Source organism: Mandrillus leucophaeus, unplaced genomic scaffold (genome assembly GCF_000951045.1).
Source record: "Mandrillus leucophaeus isolate KB7577 unplaced genomic scaffold, Mleu.le_1.0 Scaffold15, whole genome shotgun sequence".
NCBI classification, from domain to species: domain Eukaryota; kingdom Metazoa; phylum Chordata; class Mammalia; order Primates; family Cercopithecidae; genus Mandrillus; species Mandrillus leucophaeus.
The window spans coordinates 8947929-8965310 of NW_012101476.1; the positions used below are offsets into that span (position 1 = coordinate 8947929).

Below are 17382 nucleotides of genomic sequence, written 5' to 3' on the forward strand. Positions count from 1 at the left end.
CGAGTGGATCACCTGAGGTCAGGAGTTCAAGACCAGCCTGGCCAATATGGTGAAACCTCGTCTCTACTAAAAATACAAAAATTAGCTGGGTGTGGTGGCGGGTGCCTGCAGTCCCAGCTACTCGGAAAGCTGAGGCAGGAGAATCGCTTGAACCTGGGTGGTGGAGGTTACAGTGAGCTGAGATTGTACTACTGTACTCCAGCCTGGGCAACACAGCAAGACTCCATCACAAAAAATATATTAAAGACACAGTCTTCAGAGATAATCCTGGTTGCAACAAAAAGCAATCTGCCACTTCTCCCCGTGTAAGAATGGCGGATACGGGATCCACTCGCCTGACATTGAAAGAAAAATAACACCTACCATGTATGGAACCATTTTAGCGGCAGACCTTATGCCTCATGCTAGACGCTTTAATATCTCTTACATCATGTAATCATCAATTCTGGGGAAGAGGCATTATTAACACAATATTATAGATAAGATGATTATGGCAGAACTAAGGGAAGTAATAGCTTAGGCAATGTCACACAGCCTCAGGGACAGAGACAGAACTTACTCTGGTGCAGTCTGGCTCCAAGGTCAGTGTCTTTCCATAAACTTAACTTGGGCATCCCATTGCTGTAACAGACTCACCCTGGGAGGAACTGAGTGATTATTTACAAAGTAGAGTTGGTGGCAGCTCTTCACTTAACAGTAGCACGTGGGTATCCTCTGCTCTGCCAGTCTAAAAGTGCTAGAAAGTAGACTGATTCTTGGCCAGGTGTGGCGGCTCATGCCTGTAATCCCTGCACTTTGGGAAGCCAAGGCGGGTGGGTCACCTGAGGTCAGGAGTTTGAGACCAGCCTGGTCAACATGGTGAAACCCCGTCTCTACTAAAAATACAAAAATTAGCCGGGCATGGTGGCAATCACCTGTAACAGCAGCTACTCAGGAGGCTGAGGCAGCAGAATTGCTTGAACGCAGGTGGCAGAGGTTGCAGTGAGCCGAGATCACACTACTGCACTCCAGCCTGGGCAACAAAGCGAGATTCTGTCTCAAAAAAAAAAAAAAAAAAAAGGAAAAGAAAAAGAAAATAGACTGATTCAGAGTTCAAGTCACTGACCATCCTTGGAGAAAGAGACTTTCTCAGGAACCCCAATAATTAAACAGATTAACATCCACTCAAAAGACCCTGAGAAATAAAGAGTTCAAATGCTTTTTTAAAAATTTACCTTATTTCAAGGAATATTATAATTAGAAGAGATCATCTCTATCAAGAGATTTAAATATTTTCATATCCTAGAAATTTAACCATATGAATTAATAGAAAAAAAGTTAAAATATAAACACCTCCATGAGAGGATTATTTATAATTACAAAAGCAACAATAAGGTACTGTAAACTTTTAATGATGAATAAATACACTCATATGGTGGAATGCAGACAAATGTCAACAAAACTTGGTTGGAATATAGAAAATATTTATAACACGATATGAAAAACCCAAGACTGTATTTATAGCCTGAGCTTAAAATGTAAAACAATATGTGTAACAACAGACTGGGAGAGAATCCACCCACAGTCAAGCAGGTGTCCTCTCAGGGCAGTGCAATTACAGGTACAGTTTTCCCCCTTACACTCCTATGCACATGTTCTTTTTTGCTTTATTGAGCATATGTTACATTTAAGAAAAGAAAAAAAAACATAAAATTTCAATTTGGAACCACAAGCTAGTCATTTTTACCAGTTTCCCTCAAATTGTTATAGGTGTGTGCTCACCTGGGAACTTGTTGAAAATTCAGATTCTGATTAATTTTGCAGCAAATTCTGAGATTCTAGATTTATGTTGATGCTGTGGGTCGGGGACCACAGCTAGAGGGTGGTTTCATGTACAACACACAAGTAAGAATCATTGCAGATCCTCTTAAGTTAGAGATTTGGAGACCAGAAGCTTCCCTTATAAATTCTTTCCTTATAACCCGAATCTGGAAGTGTCGTTGAATAGCTCCCTGCGCCTCTCGTGTTGTGATGCCAGCCTGTTCCTTTCCTAGCTGAGCTCTGTTCTGCATGAATTTCAAAATCTGCAGCCCAGCTCCTGAGGTTTTCTTCTCCTGGGTAACCTTCCTTTGCCCCTGTTTTGAAATTAAATTCTTTTTGTTCTGCTCATGTTGGCGCAAAAATCTTCTCAAGTCAGTTTAAGAAAACCATCACTAAAACAATTTTCTTGAGGACTGTAATTATAAAGCTAGTAATTAGACTCCACTAAATGAATAGTGTAGTGGTTAGATTACATTTAGACAAGCACCACATACCCCATTCTGTTTCAATCCCCCTCTTAATTGCAATCCTGTTTGTTTGCATAAAAGGGCTTTAAATGGTAATGATAAGACTATCATATATACTCTTGTAAGATTACACCACTTATAAATCGAGGGAGATTTGGTATAGACCATGTTACCCATGATCTTATCCATGGTGGCAGATGTGGGGGAGGCTGGAGGAACTTCTCCAGCATTGTGTCAATGTGGTAAAGGAATGCTAGAATTCAACCTGTGGAAGTGATGTGAAAAGTCACTGAAGTCTGATGCGGGTCTTTCTTAGCACATCTACCAGATGGCACCTTGGCACCATAAAGGGCCTATCTGAAGCTCTGCCCAGATTGCCACATCATCTCCCCAACAGAATCATGCCCTTGACTCTCTGTGTTGATTGTTTTAGTGCTTGGACTTGTGGTGCATTTAGTAACCTGTTTATTTTCTCTATTTGCTCCAAGGCACCTGCAGCTTTCTCAAAGCACGAACAGTGCTCTGCTCCTCCCATTCGAGACAGCCACATCTTCTTGTGCAGTGCCAGCCCTGTCTCTGAGACCAGTAGTGAAAGTGGAGGCTGCAGTAAATGGATTTGGCCATATCGGGCACCTGGTCACCATGGTTGCTTTTACCTCCGACAAAGTGAATATTGTCCACTCTCAATGACCCCTTCATCGACCTCAACTACATGATACACATATTCCAGTATGAGTCCACACGTGGCAAGTTCCACAGCTACATCAGCCTTGAGAATGGAAGCTTATCATCAATGGAAATCACATCATCACCTCTCAGGAGTGCAATCCCGCCAAAATCAAATGGGCTGATGCTGATGTTGATTATGTCATTGAATCCACTGGCATCTTCACCACCTTGGAGAAGGCTGGGGCTCACCGAGATGGGGGAGCCAAAAGGGTCATCATCTCTACCCGATCTGCTGATGCTTCCGTGTTTGTAATGGACACAGACCATGAGAGGTAAGCAAATAATCTCATGATGATCAAGAATGCTTCCTGCACAACCAACTGCTTAGTCCCGCAGATCAAGGTCATCCATGACAACCTCAGCATCGTGGAGGGACTCATGACCACAGTTCATGCCATCACTGCCACCCAGAAAACTGTGGCTGGCCCCTGTGGGAAACTGTGGCATGAAGGCTATAGGGTTCTCCAGAACATAATCCCTGCCTCTAATGGCACTCCCAAGGCTGTGGGCATGGTAATCTCTGAGCAAGAATCTCACTGGCATGGCCTTCTGTGTTCCTACTGCCAACATGTCGGTCACAGACCTAATCTGTCTGGGGAAACCTGCTAAATATGAGGACATCAAGAAGGTGGTGAAGCAGGCATCAGAGGGCCCTCAAGGGCACCATGGGCTACACTGAGCACCAGGCTGCCTCCTCTGAGTTTAACAGTGACACACACTCTCCCACCTTCTATGCTGAGCAGACATTGTCCTCAATGACCACTTTGTCAAGCTCATGTTTTGGTATGAAAATGAATTTGTCTACAGTAACAGGGAGCCTTATGGTCCACATGGCCTTCAAGGAAGAAGAGACCCCAGACCACCAGCTCCAGCGAGACAACAAGAGGAAAAGAGAGCCTCAGCTGCCATGGAATCCCTGCTCCCACTCAGTCCCCACCACACTGAGAATCCCCCCTCAACACAGTTTCCACTCTAGAATTCCTGAAGAACATGGGGACTAGGGAGCCTCACCCTCTCACTTACCATCAATAAAGTCCCCTGTACTAAGCCAAAAAAAGCCCCCCAAAAGCTCCTGTGGCAGGAAGGGAGCTCCCCCAGCACAAGCATCTCTTCAGAAGTCTGCACGTGCAGTTGATCCACAGTGAAATATGCAACGACTCACATCCTGCAAAGCTTCACTCTGTATCCAGGAACCACTCAATTCACCCAAATTTCCCCTGAAGATGATATATGCCTTTGACCTGTCTCATATCATCCAAAGGACAAAAAGCTCCTAATAACTAATAGTCATTGGGTGTTCAACACTGTGACATGTTTAGATGCCTTATACCATTCCATTTGTCCAATAAGCCCTGTTTCATAGGTGAAAACAGGCTCAGAGAAGGTATGTAATTCATTCAAGTTCAACCAGCGAAGGAAGCAGAGCAGAGATTGCAACTCATGCTTTTCTAACTCCAGGGTCCAAATTATTAGCCACTATGCTCAACCAGTGAAGCACATTCTCAGGTTGCCAGCCCATTTCTATTTTATGGAGCCTAAGCCCTCAGCTCTCCTTCCACATGCCTCCCTCCAACTTAGGAACATCTTCAGCTTCTCTGATTGGTGAAGCGTTGAATGCCTCCTGCAAAATTTAGATGGCCTATGATTTCGTTGAGAAAGACCATGCCTCGCAAGAGCTGTGAGGCCTGACTGAGGCCACAAAGCCAGAGAATCTGCAGTTGTGTTTTCTTGTCTAACAGTGCTGAGCTTCATAGCTTCCCACAGGGTGGTGGGGAAAATATTATGCTAAGAGCATCTCTGAGTTCTCCAGGAGCCTCTTCCTGCCTCTTTAATCTGAGATTTGCATTTCCTTATCTAGGAAATGAAAATAATTATATCTATGCCTCTAAGATTTTAGGGGCGTGTATGTGTGTGTGTGCACAAAATGAGATAAGGTGTGTAAAGCATTTTGTAAATGGAAAGTGTTATTGCATGTAAATTATTATAATATGACTTAACTCGATTTAGAATACGCATTGCTTAATAAAGTGAGTTTATCTCTGGAGTAGTTTAGATGTCGTATGTCATATCAAGGAAAAATTGTATTATATTACATAGAAGTGTTCTTTATGTTTATATATTTACCTTATTAAAATATAAAAATACAAGTAGGGTGTTTCCTTAGATGTTGTAAGCCTTCTTTTATATTTTATTCTTTATCCTGGTTTCAATTTGTATGCTTTGGGTTCCCTCTTCAGTAACAGAATTACTCTGTTCTCAGCTGATTGATTCTAGGCATTTGCTGAATGCAGCCAAACTATGACATATTTGCATCTTTAAGGCTTAAAACGTTTTTATCAGTTTTTAAAATGAGTTTATTTTGGGGAAATGTATGACTTCTTGAACTAATGGCAAATTAAGTTAATAAAATTCGTACCTGCTGTGGGCAATGATGATTATATATCAAAGGAAACATAAATCAAAGGCTAAATTCCACACTCTGTAATTGATCACATTTCCCATTCATTTCCATGGAAATACTTTCTGTTTGGGATTATAATGTTGAGGCATAGAGCAATGATTCTCCCTTTTAAGTTGCTTTCTCTCTGGCCTTCTCCTACTGCTGACACTGTCTCTTTCTTCCTACCTGGTCACACAACCGTCAGAGTTTGCTCACCACAAATGTTCACTACTTAGATGACAGTTACAATACTGCAGTATTCCTTGCCCTTAGGAAGGATGTTTGTTTGTAATTGTGTTTGCTGATGATTTGTTAACAACAATCACATTTTAAAAACAAGCTTGAAAAAAAGCTGGTGCAGAATGAGACACAAAGCTATTTCCCACAAGGCATGTTTCCTACAAGGCCCTTCTGGCTCTATTTGGCCAGATTCTGGCTCTAATACCCAGATTCTGGCTCTATTTAGCCAATGACATAACCTCCCAGTCTAGTGACCCCTCACTTGCATTACGAATTATCATTCTGAAAGTAAGGCCAATTCAAGATAATTTAAAAATGATGTGATCTCTAATAATACTTTTGAAACTAGGTAGATTTGACTTAGTATGCATTTTTATGGAGACCATAAATCCAAGTCCACCTGAGGCTGGGTCAACCAATTAGAAATCGTGAGATGAGTTAAGAAATATTTATTCTACTAGATGTATATCTAAACTGTGTATTTCTTTTGAACCCAGATTAGTCTCTTGTGTAGTTTATATTAAAAACTTGTGCTGAGACAGGTGGATTGCACAGACAATCTTAGCTTTAATCCAGAGCCCTAGAAGTTTCTTAGAATCTGAAATGAGTGATAGTAGCTTTCGTGCTATTATTTACATCATATATCATATTAGGATTTACTTAGCCAACACTTTCATAAAGTACGACTTTGATGGATAACAAAGTGCACAAAATAATTAAGCACACAAAAAGCAGTCCACTTAGAGGAAAAATTGCAAAGAGTAAGTACAGTCAGAGATGCTAGGCAAACTATCAAATATAGACAGATATTTGGCTAATTCACATCAGGGGTTAAGAATATTTAGAAGAAACATTTCAGGCAAATATACAGTGAACAGAAGATCAGAAGAGAGCATGACGGGTTTAGAAGACATATAATCAAAAGTCACCAAAATTCAAATCAAATCAATATGATTCAATTTAACACAGCATTCACTGTGCAAATACTTTGTGCCAATGCACTGTAGCAAGGGCTCTGATATTTAATATATTACCCTTGACCTCAAAGAATGTAGACCTAGAAAGGAAAGTTAGAAAAAGGCATAAGGGTCCAGCTTCAAGTACCCTAGAACTTAAAGTATAATAAAAAAAAAAAAGTTAAGCACAATTAAAAAAAGGAAAAAAAGAAAAAGGTATAAGGGAATTTAGAAAACAACTTACAGTAAGATAATAGAAGAAAGTAATTGATTATTGGCCAGGCACACTGGCTCATGCCTGTAATCCCAGGACTTTGGGAGGCCCAGGTGGGAGGATTGCTTGATTCCAGAAGTTTGAGAACAGCCTTGGCAACATGGTGAAACCCCGTCTTTACCAAAAATACCAAAAAAAATGCCAGGCATGGTCGTATGCACCTGTAATTCCAGCTACTCAGGAAGGTGAAGAGGGAGGACTGCTTGATTCCAGAATGTTGAGGCTGCAGTGAGTCAATATCATACCACTGCACTACAACCTGGGAGACAGAGCAAGATCCTGTCTCAAAGAAAAAAGGAAGGAGGGAAGGAAGGAAGGAAGGAAGGAAGGAAGGAAGGAAGGAAGGAGGGAAGGAAATGAAAGAAAGAAGAAAGAAAGAAAGAAAGAAGAAAGAAAGAAAGAAAGAAAGAGAGAGAGAGAGAAAGAAAAAGAAAGAAAGAAAGAAAGGAAGGAAGGAAGGAAGGAAGGAAGGAAGGAAGGAAGGAAGGAAGGAAGGAAGGAAAAGAAAGAAAGAAAGAGAAAGAAAGAAAGAAAAAGAAAGGAAGGAAGGAAAGAAAGAAAAGGGGAGGAGAGGAGAAGAGAAGAGAAGAGAAAAGAAAAGAAAAGAAAAGAAAAAAAAAGAAAATTGATTATTAAGTTAGATGCCTGGGTTTGAATTCCACCAAGTCACTTATTTCTTTGTCTGTTTCCTCAATGACATATGAGGACAATAAGACCATGTAGACCAGTAGACCATTTAGAAATACTGGGTGTAAAAGTACTTTTTAATGTTTCCTCTCTCCCTAGGAATAAACTCATGGGCAGGAACTGAGGCCCTCAGGGATTTAACAACTGTACAAATAAACATGAAACGGGCAGCAGAGTTCAACTCCCAATGCTGCAGTGGGTGAGGGAAAAAGAACTCCTTAAGAAGACAGAGTTCCATGTTTCTGTGACAGGTGGTGAGTGGGAGAATCCTGGTGGCATGGGATGGGACGAGAGGACATGTGGGAACTTTGGGTGGAGTGCAGAGTACATCAAAAGAATGAGGGAAAGATTGGAAAGGAAATCAGTCCTTACTTAGGTCATGTGGAACCTTTGTTTTCAAGTAGGGCAGGGATATTCAGAGCTGTATTAAAAAAAAAAAAAAAAGTCTGGAAATAATGTGTAAGTGGGCTGACAGGCTGGTGATACAGAAAACAGAAAGAGTATCAGGAAGCCTTTGTCTACAGGGAAACAACATGTCCTCTAGTATCTAAGGTGAAAATGGTAGAGGGAATTACCAGGAAGGAAAGACGTGGAGAACAAGTCTGTTTTGCTTGGATTTTGTGGGAGCCCACCCTTGTGATAATGATCATGGTGGCTCGTATTTGTACCACGATAGGTAGAGACTGTCTTCTGAATAGCCTTGCTGGCTAGGGTGAGTCTATCCTGAGTAGAGGTTTGAGTCATCAGAGCTCTTCATAAAGATGAATCTGGCAGCAGTGAGGTCATGGATTATGAAGAAACTGAACTCAGAAGAAGTAGGAGGGGCTGGGAATAGCTCAGATGGTAGACATGATTTAGCAAAACTGAACTGAAATGTGTGAGTGGTGGGACAAAGACTTAAAACATGGTCGTGGCACTTTTCTCCACACCATTTTCAGTTTTGCCCTGAGGCAGGACAACTTTAACCGAGCCTTAAGTCCATGTCACTCGTGCCGCCTGCTGCACTCTTTGTCCAGGTACGAGGTAACAGCCCAAACTGTTATGTTGGCAGCGGTCGTTGAAAAGATGAATGTGTTCCTGGTTTATAGAACATAGTCATTTATAGAATGTGGAAATCAGAATGGTGAATAGTCAAAGATGACACCAGGTTTTACAGCTTGGATGATTGAAAGAACGTTAGTTCCATTACATAAAATCAAGAAGAGCAGTGGGATTTCAGTTTTGGGCAGATTGAGGTGGAGGTGATGACAGATGGACACCTAGGTAGAGAAATTCAACGGAAAGCTGGAAATGTTGGAGCTTTAGGGAAGGAGCAGAGCGGAGTATAAAGACTTAGAAGACATACCATTAAAACTGTAGTCGAAGCCAGAAGAGCGATTACTTTCCTGAATTAATAAAGCAGTTCCTGTGATGGCGGATGAAGCAACAGTATTCATCACGTCATCCTGGTTCCCACAGTCACAGCAGGTGCAGCTCTCGGAGTGGAAAGAACTTTGCCTGGTTTCTTCGTATTCAGACGTAAAGGGAGAAGAGACTATGATGTAGTTGATTTAATCAGCTTAGTCTGCCAAACCAGATAATTAAGCCCTGTCCACCACACTTCCAGTTCATCTGCTTTGTCCCTAAATTACTCAATTTGTATAGTGACATTGATTGAATATCCAACTACTCCACTGTGTATGGGATACAATCATTATAAATCTTAAAGGAATTGTCCAAAGAACTTAACCTGATATGAGTTTCTAATAGCATGTAAAGTGAATCTAAGTTATCAGAGGTTTATTTTATTAAGAGTTTTCTGCACATCTCTAATTCTATTCTGCACATTACTGATCAATCATTTAAACGCTGAATATAGTTTTAAAAATTAGGGAGTTTAAAACCATCAAGAACTTTTTTCAATCATTTGCTAATATCAGAAGGAAGTTCCATGAGGCTAAATTGGAAATAATTAATTCTCACATGAAAAGATAGAAATATTTATCATATAAATGATTAAAAGCTAAGAATGATTAGAATCATAAAACTCTAATAAAAAACTACAGTGCAAAATTTCAATATTTTGAAATGAGTGCATAAATTGCTTGCTATGAGGACTGTTGCTTCTATCTGCAAAATTCATATACATTTTAAATGCGAGGGATGACATTTCTTGGTGGAAGGAGAAAAAAGCAGACAAGAAACCTGAGGTTATGTTTTCTGAGACCTTGGACAAGTCGTCTGCCCTGTTTGGGTGTCAATTTTCTTATAGATAGATGAGTTTAGAATAAATCCAGCTTTTCCCGTGCACTCCCAGGAGCACCTTCAGGAAATGGTGGTGTGTGGGGAGACTGAGCTTCACCCAGGGTGGTCCCATTTGCCTTTTTTACATTTCGCTTTAGAGTTTCTTTTTCATTTGAGCAAATGATTCTAAGCTTTAAAAGGTATGTTTGCAAACGCTTAGACCAGATGTTCTTCACCCATCCCAGAAGTTGGTAGAGTCTAAACTATTGTGTACTGGAAGTCTTATGGAATAGTCTTTTAAAAATAGCATTTGCTTTGTGGACAAAGAATAAATAATGATTAAATAAGCAGGAGGGAGTAGGGTAGAGAGAGAAGGCATGGCACATGACTGGCAACCCAGAGGCTTCCTGTTGGTGGTTTCATTCTCCAGGCTTGCCAATTTCTACTCCTTCAATTCAGACCTCAACTCTTCTAAGGGCCCGCCCTGAGTCATTCTGCAAATATTGCAGTCTCTGTCCTCCAGCCTCAGTCACCTTCCCACACACACAAATGCACACCCACACTTCTGATCCACCATACTGGGCTGCACTATTTATTTTTCCATAGTATTTGACACCTTAAGGGAAAGAGCTCTGTCTCTTGTGTTCATTGCTGTATCCCAATTTCCTCGAATTGTGTGGGATGCAAACACTTGTTGAAAGAATGGATTCTGGGTGACTGGGCCCAGTTTTTAAACCAAGGATACTTGGCCAGTTCCAAGCCACCATTGCAAAATGCTGTCCTCTCCCAGCCTCTCATTCTCCCCAAGTGCTCTTCTCTCTCAGTCCCTTTTTCTGAACCACGTGAGTGTTAGTTTGATGCCATCCAAATCTTATTGGGTGTTAATTTATGATGAAGATTACTCAGGGCTATCTGGCCAGTCCCAGGGTTTTAAACTTTCAAGGAGGACTTTTGGAGGATGAAAACAGCTTTTGGTGGCTTTGCAGTTGGGAAAATTAGTGCTTTGAGAAGAAGGCTGCATCCTTCCTACTTCGTACAGTGAACGTGGGCACAGAAGGCAGAGTCACAGAGCTTGGAGAATGCAATTCTAAAATATTCATGCAAGGGGTGGGGCTTGGAGAGAGAAGGGAAATGTCACCAGTACTCCTACATACACTGCTGGAGGAAGGATATAAGTACCATTTACTTGGCACCTGTTACTGACTGGGAACTATACCAGTCACTCTAATAGGCTAGTGTTTTAACATGTAGGTTTTATTATCCAGGTATGGTGAGGCACGGGTCAGAAGATGACTGCCATTGGAAGGATGGTTTGTCACTCACAGTTCCCAGGAGGAGGGGCATGTCACACCATGGGAGCCCACATGGGGAGTCAGGAGGTGAATGGAGTGAAGAGTAAGTATGGTCACAGCCTCTATTGTGGCTTCTGTGGAAGGGATGGGGGAACCAGGGTGAGCAGGCTTAGGATCTGCTAGTGTGAATAATTTCAGCAGGCTCTGGGGCATAGGGGTGGCCCCTAGTTGTTACTTGGACCTGGGATGATTAGGGCAGGGGAGGTGGCCCTGAATGGGAGAGTTCCATAAGGAGATGGCTGGGGAAAGGGCTCTGGATCAGTTGGTTTGCATATAAAAGGTGCACTCACAGGGGAGTTACTTGCTCTTCCTAGGAATTGGCTAACTCCAAGAGGGGCAGGCCTGTCAGCGTTGGAAAAGCCTCAGATGTCAAGGCATCAGAAATACAGAAAATAGAGGCATAATCAATACACTTATTTTATTTAAAAACATGAAGATTTGAACTTGTCAAAAACATGAAGATTTGTCTGTGACAAAGAATTATTTGCATCCGTAAAGGAGAAGACAAATGTCGTCCTTGTTGTGGAATGGGCAGAGTGCAAGGGAAAAGAGGAAATATAGATCCACCTCCCACCTCTCATGCAGGCCATGGAACCACTGAATAGGAAAAAATGAACTTAACGCAGACTGGAAAAACGACACGATATGAACTGCCCCCGCTCTCCATGCCACACAGTGTACTTGCATAAAGCCTCATGGCTCCACAAGAAAGCCGTTGTGAAGTGTTGTCAATTTGCCAAAAACACCTCCTCTGCCTGTATTTCAGCAAAGGGCAGACAGCTCTGTACTGTGTCTCCTAAAAGGTTTGGGGAAACTAAATCTAGAAACTTTTTCTCTTAACTTTCGTGAAACTCCTGGGCAATACTTAGGAGAACGTGGGTGACGGTGACGACAGCTTTTTCTTGTTTGGTCGTTTGGTTGGTTGGGTGTTTTTACCTTTTAGTTTAGGTTCAGGGGTACATGTGCAGGTTTGGTACACAGGTAAACTCATGTCACAAGAATTTGTTGTACAGATTATTTCATCACCCAGGTATTAAGCCCAGTACCCAATAGTTATCTTTTCTGCTTCTCTCCCTCCCCCCACCCTCCCTGCTCAAGCAGACCCTAGTGCTTGTTATTTCCCTCTTTGTGTTCAGGAGTTCTCATCATTTCACTCCCACTTATAAGTGAGAACATGCGGCATTTGACTTCCTGTTCTTGCATTCATTTGCTAAGGATAATGGCCTCCAGCTTCATCCATGTTCCTGCAAAAGCCGTGATCTTGTTCTGATGGTTTTAGCTGTAAACACTGTTCATTTTCCTTTGGGTGACATTGGCTTCTTAAGATGACATAAACTTATTTTAACCTCAAAGGACCTTCTAAAATACACACATGTTTTTTCATTCCGACTGAAGGAAAGATGTCGGTGCCCTCGCCGGCTTCACCAAATTCCGGCTATGAAAATCTGTCTTGTATTTGTGATGGATTCCAATGGGAATGGAACGTTTTAGACGAGTGGACAAACCCCCACCCACGTGGGTGACTCTTACTCCCGTGCTAGGTGCAGAACTGCCGGGATGGATGCACCCAAATCTGGTATTGAAAGTAGTTTCTGCTAACATTTGATTCTGATCTGAGCTTCTGGTAGGAAATACCTGCATAATAATGTGTAGTGTGTACCTATTTTGAGGTGGAGGAAAAGAGCGAGGTGTAGTTTCTGTAGTTTGCAACACTCAGAAGCGGTAATTGGGCTGGCATCAGAGGGCACCTGTGCTGGGGCCTCCTGTACCACGGCCAGTTGCACTCCCCAGAACCCCACAGGGTGCGCATGAGCAAGGTTGGACTTAGAGCATGGAAATCAATCAGAGTCACCATTTTCGTCTTTTTTTTTTTTTTTAAGACAGCAATTCGTGGCAACTTTTGTTGGGTATTTAACACAAGAGCTGCCTGTGAGAAACTGCCTTTGGAAGTTTTAAAGTTTTAAAATGTCAACTTTCCAGCAAATTTTCTTTATTTAAAAATTTTTTTCTAAATATACGAGGAATACGATAAAGAGAAAAAAATCATTTGGAAGAAAATTACACTACATTAAAACATTTAGAAAAGCTTAAAGCAATATTTCTCATTCAGAGAAAATCCCTGTAATGTGATATTAATATTATTTTCTTTTTTTTTTTTTTTTTGAGACGGAGTCTCGCTCAGTCCCCCAGGCTGGAGTGCAGTGGCGCGATCTCAGCTCACTGCAAGCTCCACCTCTCGGGTTCACGCCATTCTCCTGCCTCAGCCTCACGAGTAGCTGGGACTACAGGCGCCCGCCACTGCGCCTGGCTAATTTTTTGCATTTTTTAGTAGAGACGGGGTTTCACCGTGTTAGCCAGGATGGTCTCGATCTCCTGACCTCATGATCCGCCTGCCTCGGCCTCCCAAAGTGCTGGGATTACAGGCGTGAGCCACTGCGCCCGGCTGTGATATTATTTTCTTTAGCATTTTTCCTATTGCTTTCTTTTCTCTTCTTTGCTCTCTTTGGATCATATTACATCTATCATTTTGAACTCTACTTTTCAACATTTAATTTTAGATCAAAAATATTTTCCTATGCGATAGAAAAAATCATGACAGCATCATTTTAAATGGCCTTAAATAATACTCTGTCATATGGTGTGCTCTAATTTATTTAACCATCCTCTTATGTTATATTCTTTCTAATTTCTTATTAATTTAAAATAATGATGCAACGAATATTTTTGTACCTATATATTCCTGTGCACTTATAACATGGGATAAAATATTTTTAAAGATTTTCTTGTCCTTCAAGTTATCCAATGTCCCTCCCCTTTTTTTTTGCCAACATCAAAAAAAGAAGATTTCATCACAGAGGAAGATCAAAACAAGAGAGAGGGAGAGCAAGAAAGAGAGAGGAGAGAGCACGCCAAAGTTTTACTTTTTGAGTTTTAAAACTCATAACAGAGACGTAATCCTGAAAACCTATGTTTTTGGTTGACAGGAGCAGACTTTTTTTAAAAAACAGAAAAGTTTTTGTTTTTGTTTTGCATTCGAAGAGTTAAAGCTTTAAGGAATTGAGGCACAGACTTCATGCTATAAAGAGAAGATTGGAAGCAAGGGTTCTTAACCTCGTGTTTGTAAATAGAACAAAATTTCAATGTAATTTGTTTCCCGTTATATTCCTATGTATATGATTTTATGCGTCTAAAACATTTTTCTGAAAAGAAACTCACAGGACTCATCAGGCCACCAAAGGGGCCCGTGACACAAACACGGTTAACTGTCCCAGGTTGCTGACGGGCAGATGGCATCCCCTTCAAAACTAGCAAGAGGTCACTGGGGCTGCAGGAGGCATCAGACCAGCATATAGGCAAGTACCAGTGATGGGTCTTTGAGGGAGAAACTTCCTCCGTGTGTCTGTGTGTGTGTGTGTGTGTGTGTGTGTGTGTGTGTGTGTTTGAAACTTAGTATAGACACTACCCCATCCCAACCTTAGTTTTACTTTGGGAGCCCCCCAAAATAGAGAAATGTGTATTTTACATGGCAGCACGGAGTCCTGGCACGTCAGAGGGTTGTGACTGCACCTGAATCTCCCCCTGCCTCAAGGAGACACAGGGTGGCTGAGAGAGACTGAGCCGGCAGGTGCAGAGGACAGCTCCACATGGGGCAGCAGGAGGCCAGAGCACAAGGCGTGAGGGACTGTTCGTCTGAGGCCTAGGAGAGGATGCTGTTCCAGCTCAGCTGATGCCACAGCGAAGGGTAAGGACTCAACTGGACAAGGCATGTCCGCCCAAGTCATCAGGGAGGATGCTGACTATCACACAATACTGGAAAGATGGACATGGAGGCTATGCCTGGGCATGTCCAAGCCCCCATCCTCTCCCTTTCTTTCTCCAGCTCTGAAATGTGTTACCAGGGGGGCAAGAGAGACTCTGAGATCTGTGAGTGTAAATCCCAAATCACTGAAAAGTAGAAATGACAGGTTTTCACTGAAATTGACTGGATCTTATTTTTTAATTCCAGGAGGTATGAGAACTTGAAATCTACATTTAGTTGTAGAAAAATAGAGGTTCTTGTTTTGTACCCTTCAATTTCATGATCTGTGAAAACATCACATACTCAGTAAGTTTCTTTAGATGTTAAATTTCTGAATCTAATAACAAAAATTTTATTAAGGCTCTTTATACATACATTTAATGATCATAATTTAATTATTTCCCAATTTGATTTTTAAAAGCACAGTTAATTGGTATCCAATTTTACCATAATTTGGAGCCATTTGTATTCTTCTGTGAAATATGTATTCAAGACCATTGTTCATTTTACTTTATGGGTTCTTTTATTGAAACCCATCCTAATAGAGAGACCCAAAGAGTTCATGCACTCTGTTCCTAAGCAAGAAAATTCATGAAGGTAGAATGTAAGGGTCTCCAGAGGAACGTGGTGCTGGCTGTTCTAATGGTTTTTGAAAAGACAATGCAAAAAGGAAATCCCATCAAATTCTTGATAGCACAAAAAGCTTTGCTTTTGGCATAGTCAGGGCTCTGACAGAGAGTACTTAGGCTTTTAAATTAAGTGTCTATCCGCTTTTAACATTTGGGGAGATTTCTATATTAAATATATGAACAATGACTTTAGCAAAGAATTCCAATCTTATTGCTAGTGCTGGACATAGAAAGCAAAGAGGTTGTCCTTCAGGAAAGTGACTGGGCGGGTGTCATGTGGTTCTCCTGCCACTGGTCCAATTCATCTCCCAACCTATCAATCATTTTACATTCTTCCAAAATGTTAGATGCCTAAAGAGTAAAGTCCAAATGCTACAAGCCTACTTCAGACCTCTGCACAATGCAGCCCTGTCTGAATATTCTAGCCTCCCTTCCTTCTGCAGCTCACATACACACTTAGGACGCATTTGATGCCTCACCGTAAGATAGTTTCATGTTTCTTTACTGTTGCTTCTACTGTCCTTTAACCTGCCATACTCTTATCTCAAGTATCTGTCCATTCATTAATATGTACATTTAACCAATATTTATTGAATATTTGTTATGCATCAGGCAGGCATTAGGATAGGTGTTAGGGTGACCCCAACAAACTCGTTATGGTTCTAGTCCCTAACAGAATTCCACTTACCACCCATGCACCCAAAGATTTAGCTCAAGAACCTCTGCTCCCCTACACAACCCATGAAGCCTTCCTCTGTTCTCTGCTCTTATTCCTCAAGATTTCCTTGGCTACTTTTGGCTCATTGCATTTTCATATAAATCTTGTAATCACCTGGGTCAATTTTCAAATACACACACATGCAATCTCCTGGGATTGCATGAGGCTGGGGATACATGTAGGAAGAGTCGACACGTTTACAATGTGAGTCTTCTCATTGATAAATGTCCTAGATCTACTTATTTACTCTATCTACTTATTTAGATCTCCCTTTGAGATCCCTGTCAGAGATGCCTTGTGGTTTTAGAATACAAATCTCATATATCTCTTTAAAATTTCTTTTGAAGTATTTAATGTTCCTCGATGCTGTTGCAAATCGTGTAATTGCAAGATTTTATTTTCTCTGTGTTGCAGGTCTACAGATAGAGTTGATTTTTTTATACTGACCTTATATGCAGAGACTGTGTAAATAGACATTACATTTAAGTTGTTTGCAGATTCTTTTGGATTTTTCTTCATATACAGTCAGTTCATCCGTGTCTAGTAATTTTTTTCTTCCTTTCCAATGATTCTGTCCTTTATATGTTAATTTGCATTACTGCCCTGGCCTGGACTTCCAGGACGATGTAGGCTAGAAGTGGTAAACAGTAAGCACGCTTATTTCTTTCCACCACTCGAGGGAAAGCTTTCACTATTTTACCTTTAATTTGCAGTTTCGCTAAGCCTCCTCTGGGCTGATCCTCTTCCTGCAACACAAGCTTCCAGAGCTTTGACTGAGGGTGGTGCATCCCAGGAACACTGCCTCTCCTGGGAACTGAATTCTAACCTGGGTCTCCAAGGCATCGTCACACTGCAGAAAACTCGACTCAACATTTCTGAGGTAGTCGGCTTAGCTTTCCTATGCCCTTCCCTGTGCAGCTTCAGAATTCAGCAACTGTCTTGAGGGGGAAGCTGGTCCTGCGTAGAAGGCCCTATTGTGTTAGATAACCTGGCTACCTTCCGTGAGCTCTGCTGAAACCTCTGCATCCTGCGCCCCGAGAAGCGATTCTGGTAGAGTTTAGACGCTGA

At 41.5% G+C, this 17382-nt stretch overlaps 1 pseudogene; it reads left to right on the forward strand.

The window, feature by feature from the left end:
- Nucleotides 1–3997, forward strand: part of LOC105535756 — a 23505-nt pseudogene extending 19508 nt beyond the window's left edge.
- Nucleotides 3998–17382: the final 13385 nt, after the last annotated feature.